The following is a 19,176-nucleotide window of genomic DNA, read 5'->3' as shown; positions in this document are numbered from 1 at the left end:
TTCGGGCAAGCCTGTTTTACTGTATGTTAACTAATATCAGCCAATCATCAGGCTCAGAAATGAATGAAGTAATTTAAAGGAAGAGACCACTGTATTTCTATAATGAAATGCATGTAATGGTTGTTAAATGCATCTTGCTGGGTTGAGACAACAAGTCGAGGGTATACAGTCCTGTGATGTTTCACACAATTCCAACCTACTACAAACAACGGCAAGTTTGGCTAGCAGCTAGAAGCTAGTTGCATTACAACTGGATCCCTCAACACTGGAAGTTGTGAAGACCTGGCGAGTTTGCTCTGAGCATTTCACAGAGGAGGACTATAAGGAACCTGGAAAACATCTGAATGACATGGCAACACCGTCAATGCAATGGCGTGAATGCTCAACATTGTAAGTGTCCAGGGAAAAATGTGGAAGAGCTTGGTCATATCTAACGTTAGCCCGAAAAAATGCCACCCACTTTGCTGAGCCTAGCTACATTCTAACAACTTTGGGGGGTACGTCTAACTGACTGGGGGCACGCACAGAGCTCAGAGAGCTACCTATCAGCCTGTCTCAGTTCAGAGAAGAACACATTTATAGAAATACGGCGGTCTGTTCCTTTAAGGCATGTAGACATGGTCAATAAGATTATCTGAATAGTTGTGCCATGGTTAGTAGTTCCTTGACATAGTGGACCCAAGTGAAATTTCACCTGAGTGGATAGCCGAATTCCTGAACTGCCTCTTGGAAGAAGGCTAGGTTTGTTTCAGACAGATTATTGTCTGCAGCTCTCAGGTACATTATCTGTTTACAAGATGGACAAGTTTAGAAAAAAAAAAAAAAACGTTCAACCATAGCTTTTGACATAAACAAGCAGGTAAGCAAACACAATGTGTCTCAAATTGCCTTTTTTGTTTTCAAATTTATGTAAATACATGGCAAAGCCAATATTCTGTGACCACACTTGGATTACCATAAAACGGCATGGATGATTGGACTTTTGTGCTGTACTCACCTTACGGGAAAAGCCATCTATGCAGCCAAAGATGACGATATTGTATCTGGGGGAACAACATGAAAAGACATGCAGTAACACTTCGCATTTTTGTAAACCAAGATACATGCTCAAAATAAATAATGTACACACACGCACTACAAGATGTTCAGCTTTATGTATTTGAGGATACTGTAGTAGCTAGTAAAAATGTTATTACAATAATGTTACTTGTTAAACCTAGGATGGTTAAGAACATAATACCATACTTTACTTCATGTTCTGAATTTAATGTTTGTTCTGTCTTTGCCTATGCACAAAACAGTGAGACACGTAATTTTGATTCCTTTGTATAACAATAAAGTTGACTTTCACAATTGACTTAGCTGACTTACCTTATGAGCTTATGATTTGTGTCCATATGCACAAGGTACATAGGGCAGGGAACTGAATAAGTTCTCCTTACAACACACCCCATTTGAGTCATTCTGCATAGTGTCCCTAGACTGTCCACACGATGCATAGCAGCCTTAACACGACTCCATTGGATTCGGTACCCTTATGCCGCCAGAGTCCCCTTGACCAGCCTGTATCCTGCATGTGGCATTGTCTCCTTTATGGCAGAAACGCGCTCATCCAGCTCAGCATCTGTGCAAGTGCTATACAGTTCTCTGACAGAAATGTTGTACTCAGACATCCTTCTGTACAATGTAGCACGACACAACCCCATCAATCCAGCTATGGTATTCAATGTCTAGAAGGTGCTTCAAATGATCAGGACAAATGGAGATTTTAGGTCGACCAGCTGTACTTCGGCTTTCAAATTGCACTGGTGCTACAGGGTGGTGCTGATGTTCCCTTAGCATCAGGGCATTGACCAATGCCCTCAAACAGTCAGTTATTTCCTGGGACACTGGAATATGGTGGGATATGATGTCCAGGAAAACCATTTCCTGTGTACACACAAACCGCAGGTAGTCTTCATCCATGTCTGTTTGCTGAAGAACAAGTGTGACCCTGGTCAACAGTCTGTCCAAAACATGCTGTCTCAATAATTCCTACAAAGAAAAATCAAACATAAGATGGCATGCATAATCTCTAAAATTAAAGAAAATAATAAACCCCCTAAAAGTATTCACTCCCTAATACTGTTATTAAACGTACCAGCCCCCTAAGCCCTAAGTAAATGCACCTACTGTATTTATGCATTTGATTTATAATCATGTGTGGGCAATAAAGTATAGAGGAGGTTGGAACATCCCTCTTTTTATATTAAATCCAGAGAGAATAAGCTTTCATACGTTAATGGTACTCCAGAGATAGCTTTTAGAAAAGTGAATAGTTTTGGCGCCTATGAATCTATGATTACAATGTTTGCTGCATACTGTGGACTGTCTGTTTATTAGATAATGCTGTTTTTGTCTCAATCCTGAAAGCTTAAATCTGTCTGAAATCCATAACGCCATCGATCGACTGGAAGCCATTTTCTTATACGCAATCTGCATTTGGCTACCTAGACCATACATTTCCACTGTAGCCTACATAAACGTCATTTCATTTGGTTGTTTCGTTTGTAGTCGACTAGCCTGCTAGCAATGTGATAGCCTATGTGTGACAGCCCTTATGGAATAACTGCAATACACTCTCTTTTTGCATTTGCGTTTTTGTGTTTTTGTGTCAACATATTGTAGGCTATTCAGTAATAGGCTACTGTACTTTTTACTGTACATTTCTTCATAAGGGAAATGAAACAAAACACACATTGCCAAAAGTACTAGCGAGTCAGTAGACTACTTGCAAAGTCAGTCTAAAGTACTTAATCTCTGACGACTTGATCATGTCAAAATATTCGACTCACCCAGGCATTCATTTCTGTTTCCATTTCGTCCTTGAGGTTAACGTGATGTTATTGCTTCCATATTTCGCTCCATTAAAAATTTTCTGGTAGACCTCTGGTAGTACCACAGCCACCTTGGTAGTACAGTAGTTGTTTGCGGGTAGCCGAACCGGAGTGAACTTCGGTAAAGTAGAAACACCGCCCTCTACTGGAGGGGGGTGCAAGCCTCTGGCGTGTGGACTGAGACCTTTGCGTGTGCGGATCGGATTGGAAAAGTGCGAAATGAATGTCTCAAAATTACGCAAGCGGAAGCAAGGATTCATCCGCGTGTTGGGTGATCTGCAAATGCAGATTCATCACTTCACAAAAAGAACGCAGGAGTCGCAAACGAAATTTCAGTACAGATGCACATGCAAAACCTGATACATACGTGCAAATCCCAATTTACAAGTCACGAATTTTGTACTTGCGTTTGCATATTATATAATTCGCGTGGATCACGGTGTCTGTGAGTACGGATAATAAAGAAACAAAAATCTCTCCATAGAGCAAGCCGGAGTGCGCTGCTTAATTTGAGGGGGAGCAAGCCGGAGCGCGCTCCGGCAGCTATTTACACTGGATCCGGTGTCTGTAACACGTTTTTTTTCAAGCTGGTTCTCCCCCTCTGTCTGCAGCGTTAGTATGTAGCTTGACCTTCAAAATGGCGGACACCGGGGCGTCACGTGACCCTGTGACGTCAGGTGAAAAACCTCAATAGCAGGGCCCTGTACTACAAAGCGGGTTTCCTATGTAGTTTGTCCCAAAACGAACAACTTTCATATGTACATTGCATTAGCCACGCCCAACAGAAAGTGAGGTAATTGGGCTTATATTCGTTTGGACACATGGTCATTTTTAACGTACTCCTCCTAGACGGTTCATCAGATTCATGTCAAACCTGGCAAACACGATGCCAAGATATTGCTGATGTTGAATTGTGAAGGGATTTTTGATATGCTGTAATATGTTGAAATGGCAATATTATGAATTTTAATATTTGCCACATAAACAGGAAATGGCCAAGGAAAGAATAGGGTTTTGGTGTTTTGACACATGATGAATTTTAACATGCTCCTCCTAGACGGTTCATGAGATTCATGTGAAATTTGTTATACATGATGCCAAGATGTCGCTGATATTAAATTGCGAGGGGATTTTTGATATCTTGTAATATGTTGAAATGGCCTTATGATTTTAATATCTTGCCACATAAACAGGAAATGTATCAGAAAGCCACAGTGCATTGACTGTATGGTCAGACACTTCTTACTTCAATAGATATTATGATTATTATGATAACCTGACGCCCAATGGGCCTGCCTGTTATAGCGCCATAACTTGGCCAAGCAGGAAATGTGCCAGAAATTGGCAATGCCTTAACTGATTGATCTGACACTTTACAAAATATTGTGTATTACGATTGTGATGATATTCACGTGTAATTCAGATGCCTAGCACAGCGCCACCGTCTGGCCAAGCAGGAAATGGGGAAAAAATGTTCAATTCATTGATCTGAAATTTTACAAAATATTGGATATTGTGATTCTGATGATATTGACACGTCTAAATCACATGCGTAGCACAGTATCACCATCTGACCAAGCAGGAAATGTGCCAAAAATTTTCAATGCTTTGACGGATTGATCTATGACATGCCTGACATAACGCCACCAACACAATCGCACTCATAGCGGAGCCCCGAGCGGAGCACCATACCTAAGAAGAAAAAGTAAACCCATCAAGTCGATTTTTTTTGTTGTTTGTCCGTGTAGGTGTACCACCAGTCATACACACCACCTAGTGGTCAGTGTTAGTAATTACCAGTCATACACACCGCCTCGTGGCCAGTGTTAATTACCAGTCATACACACCGCCTAGTGGCCAGTGCTAGTAATTACCAGTCATACACACCGCCTAGTGGCCAGTGTTGGTAATTACCAGTCATACACACCGCCTAGTGGCCAGTGTTGGTAATTACCAGTCATACACACCGCCTAGTGGCCAGTGTTAATTACCAGTCATACACACTGCCTAGTGGCCAGTGTTTGTAATTACCAGTCATACACACCGCCTAGTGGCAAGTGTTAATAATTACCAGTCATACACACTGCCTAGTGGCCAGTGTTGGTAATTACCAGTCATACACACCGCCGAGTGGCCAGTGTTAATTACCAGTCATACACACCGCCGAGTGGCCAGTGTTGGTAATTACCAGTCATACACACCGCCTAGTGGCCAGTGTTGGTAATTACCAGTCATACACACCGCCTAGTGGCCAGTGTTGGTAATTACCAGTCATACACACCGCCTAGTGGCCAGTGTTTAATTACCAGTCATACACACCGCCTAGTGGCCAGTGTTAATTACCAGTCATACACACCGCCTAGTGGCCAGTGTTGGTAATTACCAGTCATACACACCGCCTAGTGGCCAGTGCCAGTAATTACCAGTCATACATACCGCCTAGTGGCCAGTATTGGTAATTACCAGTCATACACACCGCCTAGTGGCCAGTGTTAATTACCAGTCATACACACCGCCTAGTGGCCAGTGTTTGTAATTACCAGTCATACACACCGCCTAGTGGCCAGTGTTAATAATTACCAGTCATATACACCGCCTAGTGGCCAGTGTTAATTACCAGTCATACACACCGCCTAGTGGCTAGTGTTAATTACCAGTCATGCACACCGCCTAGTGGTCAGTGTTAGTAATTACCAGTCATACACACCGCCTCGTGGCCAGTGTTAATTACCAGTCATACACACCGCCTAGTGGCCAGTGCTAGTAATTACCAGTCATACACACCGCCTAGTGGCCAGTGTTAATTACCAGTCATGCACACCGCCTAGTGGCCAGTATTGGTAATTACCAGTCATACACACCGCCTAGTGGCCAGTGTTAATTACCAGTCATACACACCGCCTAGTGGTCAGTGTTAGTAATTACCAGTCATACACACCGCCTCGTGGCCAGTGTTAATTACCAGTCATACACACCGCCTAGTGGCCAGTATTGGTAATTACCAGTCATACACACCGCCTAGTGGCCAGTGTTAATTACCAGTCATGCACACCGCCTAGTGGCTAGTGTTAATTACCAGTCATACACACCGCCTAGTGGCTAGTGTTAATTACCAGTCATGCACACCGCCTAGTGGTCAGTGTTAGTAATTACCAGTCATACACACCGCCTCGTGGCCAGTGTTAATTACCAGTCATACACACCGCCTAGTGGCCAGTGCTAGTAATTACCAGTCATACACACCGCCTAGTGGCCAGTGTTAATTACCAGTCATGCACACCGCCTAGTGGCCAGTATTGGTAATTACCAGTCATACACACCGCCTAGTGGCCAGTGTTAATTACCAGTCATACACACCGCCTAGTGGCCAGTGTTAGTAATTACCAGTCATACACACCGCCTCGTGGCCAGTGTTAATTACCAGTCATACACACCGCCTAGTGGCCAGTGCTAGTAATTACCAGTCATACACACCGCCTAGTGGCCAGTGTTAATTACCAGTCATGCACACCGCCTAGTGGCCAGTATTGGTAATTACCAGTCATACACACCGCCTAGTGGCCAGTGTTAATTACCAGTCATACACACCGCCTAGGGGCGGCACGGTGGTGTAGTGGTTAGCGCTGTCGCCTCACAGCAAGAAGGTCCTGGGTTCGAGCCCCCGGGCTGGCGAGGGCCTTTCTGTGTGGAGTTTGCATGTTCTCTCCGTGTCTGCGTGGGTTTCCTCCAGGTGCTCCGGTTTCCCCCACAGTCCAAAGACATGCAGGTTAGGTTAACTGGTGACTCTAAATTGACCGTAGGTGTGAATGTGAGTGTGAATGGTTGTCTGTGTCTATGTGTCAGCCCTCTGATGACCTGGCGACTTGTCCAGGGTGTACCCCGCCTTTCGCCCGTAGTCAGCTGGGATAGGCTCCAGCTTGCCTGCGACCCTGTAGAAGGATAAAGCGGCTAGAGATAATGAGATGAGATGAGACACACCGCCTAGGGGCGGCACGGTGGTGTAGTGGTTAGCGCTGTCGCCTCACAGCAAGAAGGTCCTGGGTTCGGGCCCCGGGGCTGGCAAGGGCCTTTCTGTGTGGAGTTTGCATGTTCTCCCCGTGTTCGCGTGGGTTTCCTCCGGGTGCTCCGGTTTCCCCTAGTCTAAAGACATGCAGGTTAGGTTAACTGGTGACTTTAAATTGACTGTAGGTGTGAATGTGAATGGTTGTCTGTGTCTATGTGTCAGCCCTGTGATGACCTGGCGACTTGTCCAGGGTGTACCCCGCCTCTCGCCCGTAGTCAGCTGGGATAGGCTCCAGCTTGCCTGCGACCCTGTAGAAGGATAAAGCGGCTAGAGATAATGAGATGAGATGAGACACACCGCCTAGTGGCCAGTGTTAGTAATTACCAGTCATACACACCGCCTAGTGGCCAGTGTTTGTAATTACCAGTCATACACACTGCCTAGTGGCCAGTGTTGGTAATTACCAGTCATACACACCGCCTAGTGGCCAGTGTTAATTACCAGTCATACACACCGCCTCGTGGCCAGTGCTAGTAATTACCAGTCATACACACCACCTAGTGGCCAGTGTTGGTAATTACCAGTCATACACACTGCCTAGTGGCCAGTGTTACTAATTACCAGTCATACACACCGCCTAGTGGCCAGTGTTAATTACCAGTCATACACACCACCTAGTGGCCAGTGTTGGTAATTACCAGTCATACACACCGCCTAGTGGCCAGTGTTAGTAATTACCAGTCATACACACCGCCTAGTGGTCAGTGTTAATAATTACCAGTCATACACACCGCCTAGTGGTCAGTGTGAGTAATTACCAGTCATACACACCACCTCGTGGCCAGTGCTAGCCAGTAAAGAAATTAAACATAAGAAAATTCTACAACCCAGAAACAGATGGCAGCTCCGCTTTTAGGCAGTGCCTAAATCTATATGCTATACATGTAGCATGCATGCGCACACACACACACACACACTTGCAATCATATACACACACATGAATACTCACGAGAATGGGTAACATATACAATTCTGTGCACACTCATACAGACAGTCATATGCATATTTATGCATACACACATACATTCTCTCACAAGTATGCACTCATGCACACGCAACATCTATGAGCACACTCTCACACACACACACTTTCTCTCTCCCTCTGACAAACAGACACACACACAATAATAGTGACCTGCCATCATTGTGCATTTTGCTGCAGACATATGAAAACTCTGCATGTACACACACAGGAAAGCTAAGATGACTTAAGATTACGGCGTGAGATAGAGATAAGGAGGAGACACATGTATAGTTTTGTACATTATATAAATGTACATTTTCACACCACAGAAAAACGCACACAATCTTTGTCTGTCTATCTCTCATCCGTCAAGCAGTCATGTGCATGTTGCAAATGCCATCACCTTTGAACATTTGATGAATATATGACGTGACTGTTTTGTTGGGTGGCGGAATGTCCTGGGTTGCAGAACCACATGTGCGAGGGCCCATCAAGGCCGCTAGTGGCTTTAATTATTTCTGCTATTTGACAGATCCTTTGGTTTGTTTGCCTGCTCACTGGCCGTTGTAGCTCTCTACAGCGCACCTAGTGGTCAAAAATAGGAACTGCTAGGAATGTTGTAAGAGTCTCATGAATAGCCCTTTTCCACTGCATGGTACCAGCTCGACTCAACTCTACATGCATGTTGTACTCTGAAAGGGATTGTGTCTAGAATCTTTTAATCTTCTAGTTAGCTAGCTAACAATGATTTGTGCTTTATTGTTAAAGATGCATCCAGTGAAACTGGCTTCCCTTCTTCCTTTTCATCTTCAACTAACAAGTTTTCATATTTTATCAGTCAGAAGTTGAATTCATGAAAAATGTATCGCCATGATGTTGTAAATTACATGACAGAACCCATCCCGGTGTGGTTATACTCCAATATAAGCACTTTTCAAATGCTGCTCAACCAATCAAATTAATGGACCATATACACACCTTAATTTGGAAACATCCCATAATTCTTTCTTTAAAATGGTATACTGCAGGTGGAATGAATTCCTTCAGTTTGGTGAAAATCGATGCATGTAAACACAGTCGGTGTCTGACGTATGTTGCACTGAACTGAGCTACAGCAATGTTCAGCCATTTTGCAGTTTCAGATTTCCACTTCAGTCACATTGCTTCATTTCAAATCCATTGTGGTGAGAGGTACAGAGGGAAAATTACAAAAATTGTCAATGTCCAAATACTTCTGGACCCACCGGTGTGTGTTCTATGTGTTAGTGTGAACAGTGACAGATTTCATTAGTGTAAAGAATAAAACCTGTTCAATCTCAATCAAACTTTGATATTTTAAGGTGTTCATTTTATTTATGAGTAAAATTATGTGCATGAATTCTATTTTGAAGAAAAAATAATAATAATTGAAATCCATTTAACAGATAAATGTACACACAGTGCTCATGACTTTATGCTGTTTTACAGAGTTGGTTTCCAAAAGGACTTCATGAAAGCAGCTGCACTGTGGTGGAGTTTGTTCCGTTTCACCCTGTGATGTCTCTCACTCACACACACACAAATGGTCAGTGGTTTGTCCCCCCCCCCCCATAAGTTGTGTCATGTGATTGTGGTTATGGTCTGCACTCTCACACATTTCACACGTGTCTAAGGTGAACAGCTCCTTCATCCGCTCCTCGTTCTCACAGTGTGACCTTCTGCAGTAAAATTCTCCCCTGAGTTTAGAATCAGAATCAGTGACAGGGTGGTGCAATGAAGTGGAGTTACTGTTACCACCCTGCAGTTGATTATTTTCCCATAACAGCACATCCCTAAGTGTTTTATTCCTCTTATACACAGCACTTTTTTCACCACTGTCCCCATCACTTTGCACCTGTCTTTGTCTCGTCATTTATGTTGTTTGTTGTACTGAGAAAGCTCATTGTGGTGTGTGCAAGATCAGCTCCCACTTCCGTATACTCCAGCGTCTGAAGCTCAACTGCTCAAGTGTTTCCTGACTGAAGCAGTTCAGCCTCTGAGCGTTTCGAGCTTGTGTACAGTGTTCAGAATTCAGCATGAAGATCGTAAAACTTCACTTCTGTGAGTAACTTCACACGTTTCTAATCCAACATCCAATATTATTTCCATACTTTGGACCTAAAATGTTGTCTTTTGAGTTTATTTTCTGCATGAATGACATGTAGGTTATTCTAATCTGAACCCTTGTGGTGTATCTGTGTGTGTTTTGTCATGATTAGATCTACTTGTGTGTTGTGGAGCTGCAGAAGGTTTCATCGAGAAGTCAGTGAATTTGGGACAAAATGTGACTGTAAAGTGTGATGTATCTGTAAAACATGTGTTCTGGTTCCTGATGAAGCCGTCAGAACCTGAAGTGTTTATATTACGCTCTTACTCAACCAGAACCACGAGGGCACAATACAAAAACATGACCTTCAACAAGACTTTCTCACGGCAAAGTCACAGCAGCTTATTTATTCACAATATCAGTACTAATGAATTAGGAGTGTATTGTTTTACTCAAACTGGTTCACCTCCCAACATCAGCAGTGGAATCAGACTTTACACCCACAGTCACTCAGCTGGTGAGTTTATTTATTATACAACCCCGATTCCAAAAAAGTCGGGACAGATAAATTATAAATAAAAACGGAATGCAATGATGTGGAAGTTTCAGAATTCCATATTTTATTCAGAATAGAACATAGATGACATATCAAATGTTTAAACTGAGAAAATGTATCATTTAAAGAGAAAAATTAGGTGATTTTACATTTCGTGACGGCACATCTCAAAGTTGGGACAAGGCCATGTTTCCCACTGTGAGACATCCCCTTTTCTCTTTACAACAGTCTGTAAACGTCTGGGGACTGAGGAGACAAGTTGCTCAAGTTTAGGGATAGGAATGTTAACCCATTCTTATCTAATGTAGGATTCTAGTTGCTCAACTGTCTTAGGTCTTTTTTGTCGTATCTTCCGTTTTATGATGCGCCAAATGTTTTCTATGGGTGAAAGATCTGGACTGCAGGCTGGCCAGTTCAGTACCCGGACCCTTCTTCTACGCAGCCATGATGCTGTAATTGATGCAGTATGTGGTTTGGCATTGTCATGTTGGAAAATGCAAGGTCTTCCTTGAAAGAGACATCGTCTGGATGGGAGCATATGTTGCTCTAGAACAGGGGTGCCAGGGTGAAATTGGTAAGGGGGCCAAATTTTTTTCAAGTGGGACCTTGGGGGCCGAATTACATTTTTGGCCTGAAAAGACCAGACACTAACTCAACAAAAGGACATTATTTTATATGATTTTTGAAGGCCTATACGCCCAAAAGGAATTGTAAAGCTATAGCCTCAAAATGAGGCGCACAATAACATGGCAGACAAAAAATGTGACAGTCTAAGCATGCAAGTAGCCTACATTTATAAAAAAAAAAATGCTACAGAAATAGACTAAGACACAAATAACACAAGTGTAAACTGTAAATGACTTAGATCAGATTTATTGATCTTGCACATCAAAAACGTCAATGCATAGGCCTAATTAGGCCAATTAAAACGATTGGCAAGTAGGCCTAAACGAGTCAAAAGAAAGAAGAAGTGCCAGGGTAAATAATTCCACCAATAGGTCAAGTGACTAAATATCCTGAACATACCAATAAAAACAAACTACAGATGGCACATTAACTTTGCTGGTCAAGTCCCACATATATTTCCACACACCCATCCTGTTTATTCCCCCTCAAGCACACAGCACAAGGTTACATGGGGGAGAAATACCAGCTACATTTTACATGTGGAAGCCAGAAGTCTTTTACTTTTTACCAGCTTGTCGACATTGGGGGACAGACTCTGGGCAGTTGCTATTTTCATGACATCGTTGAGATGTCCATGGGTCAGACGACTACGCAGTTTCGATTTATTAATATTCATTACTGAAAATGCCTGTTCACATAAATATGTTGTCCCGAACATACAGAGTATTTTACCGGCAAAGGCCGTGATAATTGGGTACTCTGGTGGCAATGACTGATAGAAAGATTGGATTCCAACAGATGCGTATTTATCCTTGACGAATGTACCCTCCGAAAATGGCTTGGACACTTTTGCGATCTCCCACGCGATGATGTAGCTCGCCTTCACTGCCCCTAACATGAAATAAAATGTACAACAAAGCTATTGAGACACCCCTCTTTGAAAACAGCCGCATTTAACATTAAAGGAGAACTGAAGATGCTATTATGGCTATTAAAAGAGCCATATGAAATGTGTAACAATAATGTATTGTCTTTGTTTTGTTTCTCTATTATGAAAGCCCTCTATTTCCACCGCTAAATTTACCATCAGAGCATTTTTTTAATTTTATTTTTATTTCGCTTGCTCGCTTCATATTTTTCCTGAAAAAATCAGAGAACCAACTAATTAAATTGGTGTGGCCTTATTGCCCCTGTCCCAACTTTTTTGAGATGTGTTGCTGTCATGAAATTTCAAATGAGCCAATATTTGGCATGAAATTTCAAAATGTCTCACTTTCGACATTTGATATGTTGTCTGTTCTATTGTGAATACAATATCAGTTTTTGAGAATTGTAAATTATTGCATTCTGTTTTTATTTACAATTTGTACTTTGTCCCAACTTTTTTGGAATCAGGGTTATATATGCACCTCACCTGTATGTACTGTATTAAACGTACATTCACGTCAACTACTGCACAGAGCTTTATAAATGATCTCCCAGAGTTATCAACTCTGACTGGGTCACTGTCAGCCCCTGCAGAACTTGATCAGGCAACTGAATGCTTAGAGTCAACATTCCGCCATACTTTAGATAATGTAGCTCCTCTAAAAAGGAAAATGGTCAGAGACAAAACATTAGCACCCTGGTATAATGATGAAACTCGCACTTTAAAACAGACCACTCAAAAATTGGAACGTAAATGGTGTCTAACAAAATTGGTAGCGTTCAAATTAGCATGGAAGGAGAGCTTCCTGAAGTACAGAAAAGCTCTTAGTGCTGCTAGATCAACATATCTCTCCTCCCTAATAGAAGATAAGAAAAATAATCCTAGATTCCTATTTAATACTGTAGCAAAATTAACCAGGAATAAGTTCACTATAGACACGTGCACACCTGCAGTATGTAGTAGCAAACGACTTCATGAATTTTTTTAATGACAAAATTGAGAATATCTGACAAAAAATTCAAACTAGTAATTTAAGGTCAGACAATGTAAGTGACCCTGTAGTTAATAATATAACTGTGTCAGATCAGCAATTAGAATGTTTTACTCCCCTTAGAGAAATTGAATTACTTTCATTAATCTCCGCATCAAAAGCCTCAACTTATTTACTAGATCCCTTACCTACACATCTATTCAAACAGATAATACCTGAAGTAATTGAACCGCTTCTAAAAATAATAAATTCTTCTCTTAGGATTGGCTATGTACCCAAATCCTTTAAACTAGCAGTTATCAAACCCCTGATTAACTCCAAAATCGACTCCAAACTCCAAAATCAAACCACTGAGGAACACAAGTACGGAAGAGGGCAGCCTACTTGCCCACTGCATGGGGCTAGCAACCCTGAGCAATGGTATTTTTTTACCCGCTACGGACCCATTAAAAGCACATCAACTCCAATTAGTACGCCGTGGATCTGGGCAGCTTAACAACAAGCATGACGGCCCCCGGGTAAAGCCTAAAAGACCCCGTGGCCCTGATCAACCCAGATCTGCTCGTAAGAACCCCAAGCAAGTCAAACTAGCTTGTTGGAACGTCAGGACTATGTCTGATGGAAGCTACCACCAAACGCCAGGCCCCAGAGCGCCGTTCAGCCCTGATAGCCTTAGAGCTTAAACGCCTTAATATCGACATCCCCTGTCTCAGTGAATGTCGTATACCAGGTGAAGGCGAATTCGTAGAAGGAGACTACACCTTTCTCCACTCTGGAAGACCCCCTGAACAACCTAAGCTTGAAGGAGTCGCTATCGTAATTAAGAACACCATCTGCCCCCTTGTGATCAGCTGGAAGGGAATTAGCTCCAGGGTAATGAGCATGAGGATCAAGCTGGATAAATTCACTGCAACAGTGATTAGTATTTATGCCCCCACCTTCAAAAGACCACCCAAGGAGAAAGCACTGTTCTATGATTAACTATCGGAAGTTTTAACTGCAACTCCCAGACTCGACAGAGTTTTCCTGCTTGGTGATTTCAACACCCGCATTTGAACAGACTCAGAAGCCTGGCCAAATGTAATTGGCCGTTACGGGCTCGGTGACATGAATGATCAAGGCACCGTATTGCTTGAATTATGTACCCGTTTCAGCCTTTGTATTACCAACACGCTCTTCTCCCATGCGAACATCCATAAGGGAACGTGGCAACACCCAAGGTCAAAAAGGTGGCACCTCATCGATTATATTATTGTTAACACTACAAGAGCGACATAATTGATTCAAGGGTTCATCGCAGCGCGGACTGCAGGATTGACCACAAATTGGTATGCGCTCATCTGAAACTCCGCTTCCATCTCTCAGCTCAAAAGCGGAAAAGCAACGCACCTAAGCGATTCAATGTCAACAACCTGAAGGACCCTAGCAAAGCTGAGCAACTGCGCAAATCCATCTGTAAGAACCTACCAAGCAACCGTGCTGGACACCAGCCCCTCGAACAACGTTGGGAAAACCTTCAGGATACTTTCCATTCTAGCACTGCTACCACCATTGGCTATCAAAAGCGCAATCATCGGGACTGGTTCGATGAAAATAATCCAACTATCATGGACCTACTGCACCGGAAGCAAATTGCTTTCCAGGCTGTACTTGGCAGTGACACCCAGCAAAACCGTGAGCGCTACAGACTTGCCAGGAACATCTGCCAAAGGGAAATTCGCCACCTCCAAGACCAGTGGTGGCTGGATCATGCCAAAGAAATTGAACAGCATGCAGAAAGGCACGATTCTAGATCCTTTTTTCAGTCAGTCAAATTTGTTTATCAGGAACACGAAAGTGGCATGAGCCCCATCAACGATGAAGGTGGCAACTGACTGACCGAAAAAGAAGACATCTTAGCTCGCTGGAAACAGCACTTCAGTGCCCTACTGAACCAAACAGGGACAGCAGACGCTAGTGTTCTTGATGATATACCACAGGAGGAGCCACTCACCAATCTCGAAGGACCCCCAACAACTGAGGAATTGAAGTCAGCTCTTCACCATCTAGCTGACAACAAAGCTCCTGGTCCAGACCTTATCCCAGCAGAGGTTCTTAAAGCAGGTGGTCCTACCCTTCTCGTGGAACTCCATGAACTCCTCCTTACCATCTAGGAGGAAGAGAGGGTGCCTCAGGACCTGAAAAATGGTTCCATTATTACTATCTTCAAGAAGCAATCCCGCTTCATCTGCCGCAATTATCGTGGGATCACGCTACTTTGTTATTGGAAAGGTCTTCGCCCGCGTTATTCTGAGCAGAGTGTGGCCTTGACCAGAGAAACACCTCCCAGAGGCACAGTGCAGCTTTAGAAGTGGCCGGGCGACCAGTGATATGATGTTCGCTGTCCGCCAGCTCTTAGAAAAATGTCGTGAACAGCACCACGAACTACACATAGTCTTTGTTGACTTAGTCAAGGCCTTCGACATGGTTAACAGACCACTTATGTGGGCTTTGTTGAAGAAGATCGGAATCCCCCCCCAAAACTGTCAACATTATCCAAGGCTTCCATGATGGCATGGAAGCAAGGGTACTTATTGGTGGAGAATTCACTGAATCCTTCGCAGTAGCTAATGGTCTCCGCCAGGGTTGTATCCTAGCCCCTACGCTGTTTATCCTCCTCTTCTCCTTTGTCCTCCTGCATGCCCACAAATCCATCCCAGCGTTTGGCGTAGATATAAAACACAAGCTTAATGGCAGACTCTTCAATCTCTGGAGACTCAAAGCTAAGTCTGTAACGACATCAAAACTTGATGACTTTCTCTATGCAGATGATGCAGCCTTAGCTACACAAACATCAGAGTCCTTACAGGACTCTGCTCTGCTCCTCCTACTCAAGCGAGGAGGACACTTCTTTGCTTTGCTCCTGCTTTACTCCTGCTTGATCTTTATTTTACTTTACTTTCTCATTTAATTTCCACTACTTTTTCATTTTATTTTTCATCTTTATAAGCTTTTAATTTAATTTCCACTATTTCTTCATTTTATTTTTCATCTTTATAAGATAAGTTAGCTTTTAAAACAAAATGCCAGGGGGCAAAAAATCCAGGAGATCCTGCAGAAAATGCACAGAACTAGAACAGAGGATTTCTATCCTGGAATCAAAGATTGATGCTCTGCCAAAGACTGACGAATTAAGAGCAATATCTCAGGAAAGGAGTACAGAAACAGTGGCTGAGAATGCAGAGAATGTACCCCGACAAGCCGATGACATTGCAGATTGAGTGGATGAATTCATCGATCTAACAGGGCAAAATGTGAGTACAGATGAAAATAAAAACAGAAGACTTATTACCTCAACACCAGCTTGTTCTGATACTGTGCGACCCATGCTCCACAGCCATGCTATCAGAAATAGAGCTAGGTCTACAAATTACAATAGGATTTACAATCCTATGGAAAATCCACAGCCCATAAGGCTTCAGAACAAATTTGAATGCCTCAGGGATGTGGAAGAGGAATTTTCAGGCGGACAAACACATCGAACACATCACAACCGAAGAGCTGTGAGAAGAGGCAAAAAGCAGCTCAAAACACCACCTGATCCCACAACCCTTGTTCTTGATGATTCCACTGTAATACATTTAAAAGGACATGGAATGATTATTTGCTGCCTTCCAAATGCATCCATCTCTGACACCAAAGACAGCATTTTGAAACTCATGTCTGAGCATAAAACTATCAAACGTATTGTTGTGCATGTGGGAGCAAATGATGTTTTCAGAGAACAGCTGTTTGTCCAAGAGGACTTCAAAAAACTCTTTTCTCATCTCTATAAGACCGGAATACAATCTTTTATCAGTGGCCCACTTCCTGCAAGGGGAAGTTTTGCATTTAGTCGACTTTTCAGTCTTAACACCTGGCTTGGAAAAACTTGTTTTTCATCTGGTATGAACTTTATAGACAATTTTAACCTTTTCTGGAATCGCAGAGAATTTTTCAAGCCAAACAGCACTGAACTTAGCTGGATTGGGACCAAAGTTTTAGCAGAATTATAGACAATTTTCTCTCAGTCAACACTGAAGAGAACAGTTGATAAGATGTCGCAGACTGACCTAGTTATAAACAAACAATTCCTCTGCAATGCCAAAACAATCATCTATGCAAGTCTTCACCACAGCCATCTGGAGCAGACTGCCAAGGACAACAACAATCACACGGAGAATGTGAGCATGCGATTTTATCATGCGATTCCATCCAGATTAAGGACCTGACTAAAGATAACCATGTCAAGGTTGCTTCGTCCACTTCTCGACCCCATGCAACTATCACAATCAGTGAGACGGTCACCACAGAGACAGTCATGGAGACACTTGCAGAGGCCTCACCAAAGTCTCGCTCTTCTGATTTTATCGTACCATCTCCGTCTCCCCCTTGAATGGATTTCCCAAATAGTATGCAAAGACTGATGCAAATGGCTACACTCTCTTTTTCCAGCCCAAATCTGTCACGACAAGCTGTGTACCCAGTTCATCAAAAATCAACCAACAGACTGAACTGTGTTCGCCCAGGACTTTCAGCTGGCTACCAATCTTTTTCACCATCTAAAAGATACATGACATCTCCAATCCTCTCAATCTCAAACAAAATGGAACATAAAGAAAGTCTAGTATGATGTGCTGGGGGTCCCTGCATTGGGTGTAGTTTTGAAAACAAGCTGGGACCCAGTATGCCTATGCCATTCTCTATTCCTGTGTTGATAAGAAATAGAAAACATAGAGCATATTTAACCCAGGGGGTAAACCAGTCTAGTCTCCTTCCTGTTTCAAAACAACATCAGAGTGCCCACACGGATATTACTTCTAGACTTTCTGTAAAGCTAGCTCTTCTGAACGTTAGATCACTTTCAAACAAGTCATTTTTAATTAACGATCTTATCTGCAAACATAATCTTGATTTTTTGCTTCTAACTGAAACTTGGCTGGATCAAGCAAATAGTGCTACCACGCTTATTGAAGCAACTCCCCCAAATTTTAAATTTTATGAATGTTACCCAACAGGGGAAAGGTGGAGGGATCACAAATACATTCAAATTCTCTTTTCAATGTAAACAATCCTCACTTGGTGATTTTACATCCTTTGAATACTTATGTGCAATTGTTACATGCTCTCCTAACATATTATTATTAACTATTTACAGGCCTCCGAGACATTCAGCCAAAGTTTTTCTGGAAGAGTTTGGTGAACTGTTGTCAGTCATTTGCTTAGAGTTTGACTGTCTTATTATATCTGGGGATTTTAACTTGCATGTAGATAATCCTGAAAACACCTATGCCAATGAACTACTTGCACTTATTGACAACTTCAACCTTGTACAACATGTACAGGGGCCGACCCACTCTCGTGGTCATACCCTTGACCTCGTCATCACAAAGGGTCTTACTGTTTCTACTACTGTTGTTGACCTGGCCTTATCTGATCATTTTTGTGTTTTCTCTGATGTTTCTATGTCTCCTCACATTCAGAACAGCTCAATGACTATGGGTAGGAGAGTCATAAATGACGTGTTCTCTTTGAGCAAGCTCTCTCTCGGATCTCAACCAAAATGTCAGACTCTGTAGATGATTTACTGGAAATTTTTAATTTAAATATGACCCAAATTATGGATGATATTGCTCCATTCAAAATCAAAAGAGTCAATGATAAGCAGAAAGCACCATGGAAGCAATACCCAGCTGTTAAACTGTTAAAAAGAGAATGTAGAAAGACTGAAAGAAAATGGCGCAAAACTAAACTTCACATCCATTATCAAATCCATAAAGAGATGCTTTGTAAATATAATTATGAAATTCATAAATCAAGACAGTCTTTCTTCTCCAACATCAACAGGAATATGAACAATGCCCGTGTGCTATTTTCAACAGTAGAGAAGCTAACAAATCCCCCACCACAATTAGCACCTGAACTTCTCTCAGTTAATAAATCCAATGAGTTTGCATCCTTCTTTAAAGGTAAAATTGATAAAATATGACATAATATTGCTCATAATATATCTCAGTTGCAAATAATTGAAAAACTGCAATCACCAGTGACACAGACAGATAACTTCAACACAATGTCAGAATTTTGT

This window comes from Neoarius graeffei, chromosome 27, assembly GCF_027579695.1.
Source record: "Neoarius graeffei isolate fNeoGra1 chromosome 27, fNeoGra1.pri, whole genome shotgun sequence".
NCBI lineage: Eukaryota > Metazoa > Chordata > Actinopteri > Siluriformes > Ariidae > Neoarius > Neoarius graeffei.
The sequence above is the reverse complement of the archived record's forward strand: the minus strand, read 5'-3'. Positions refer to the sequence as shown.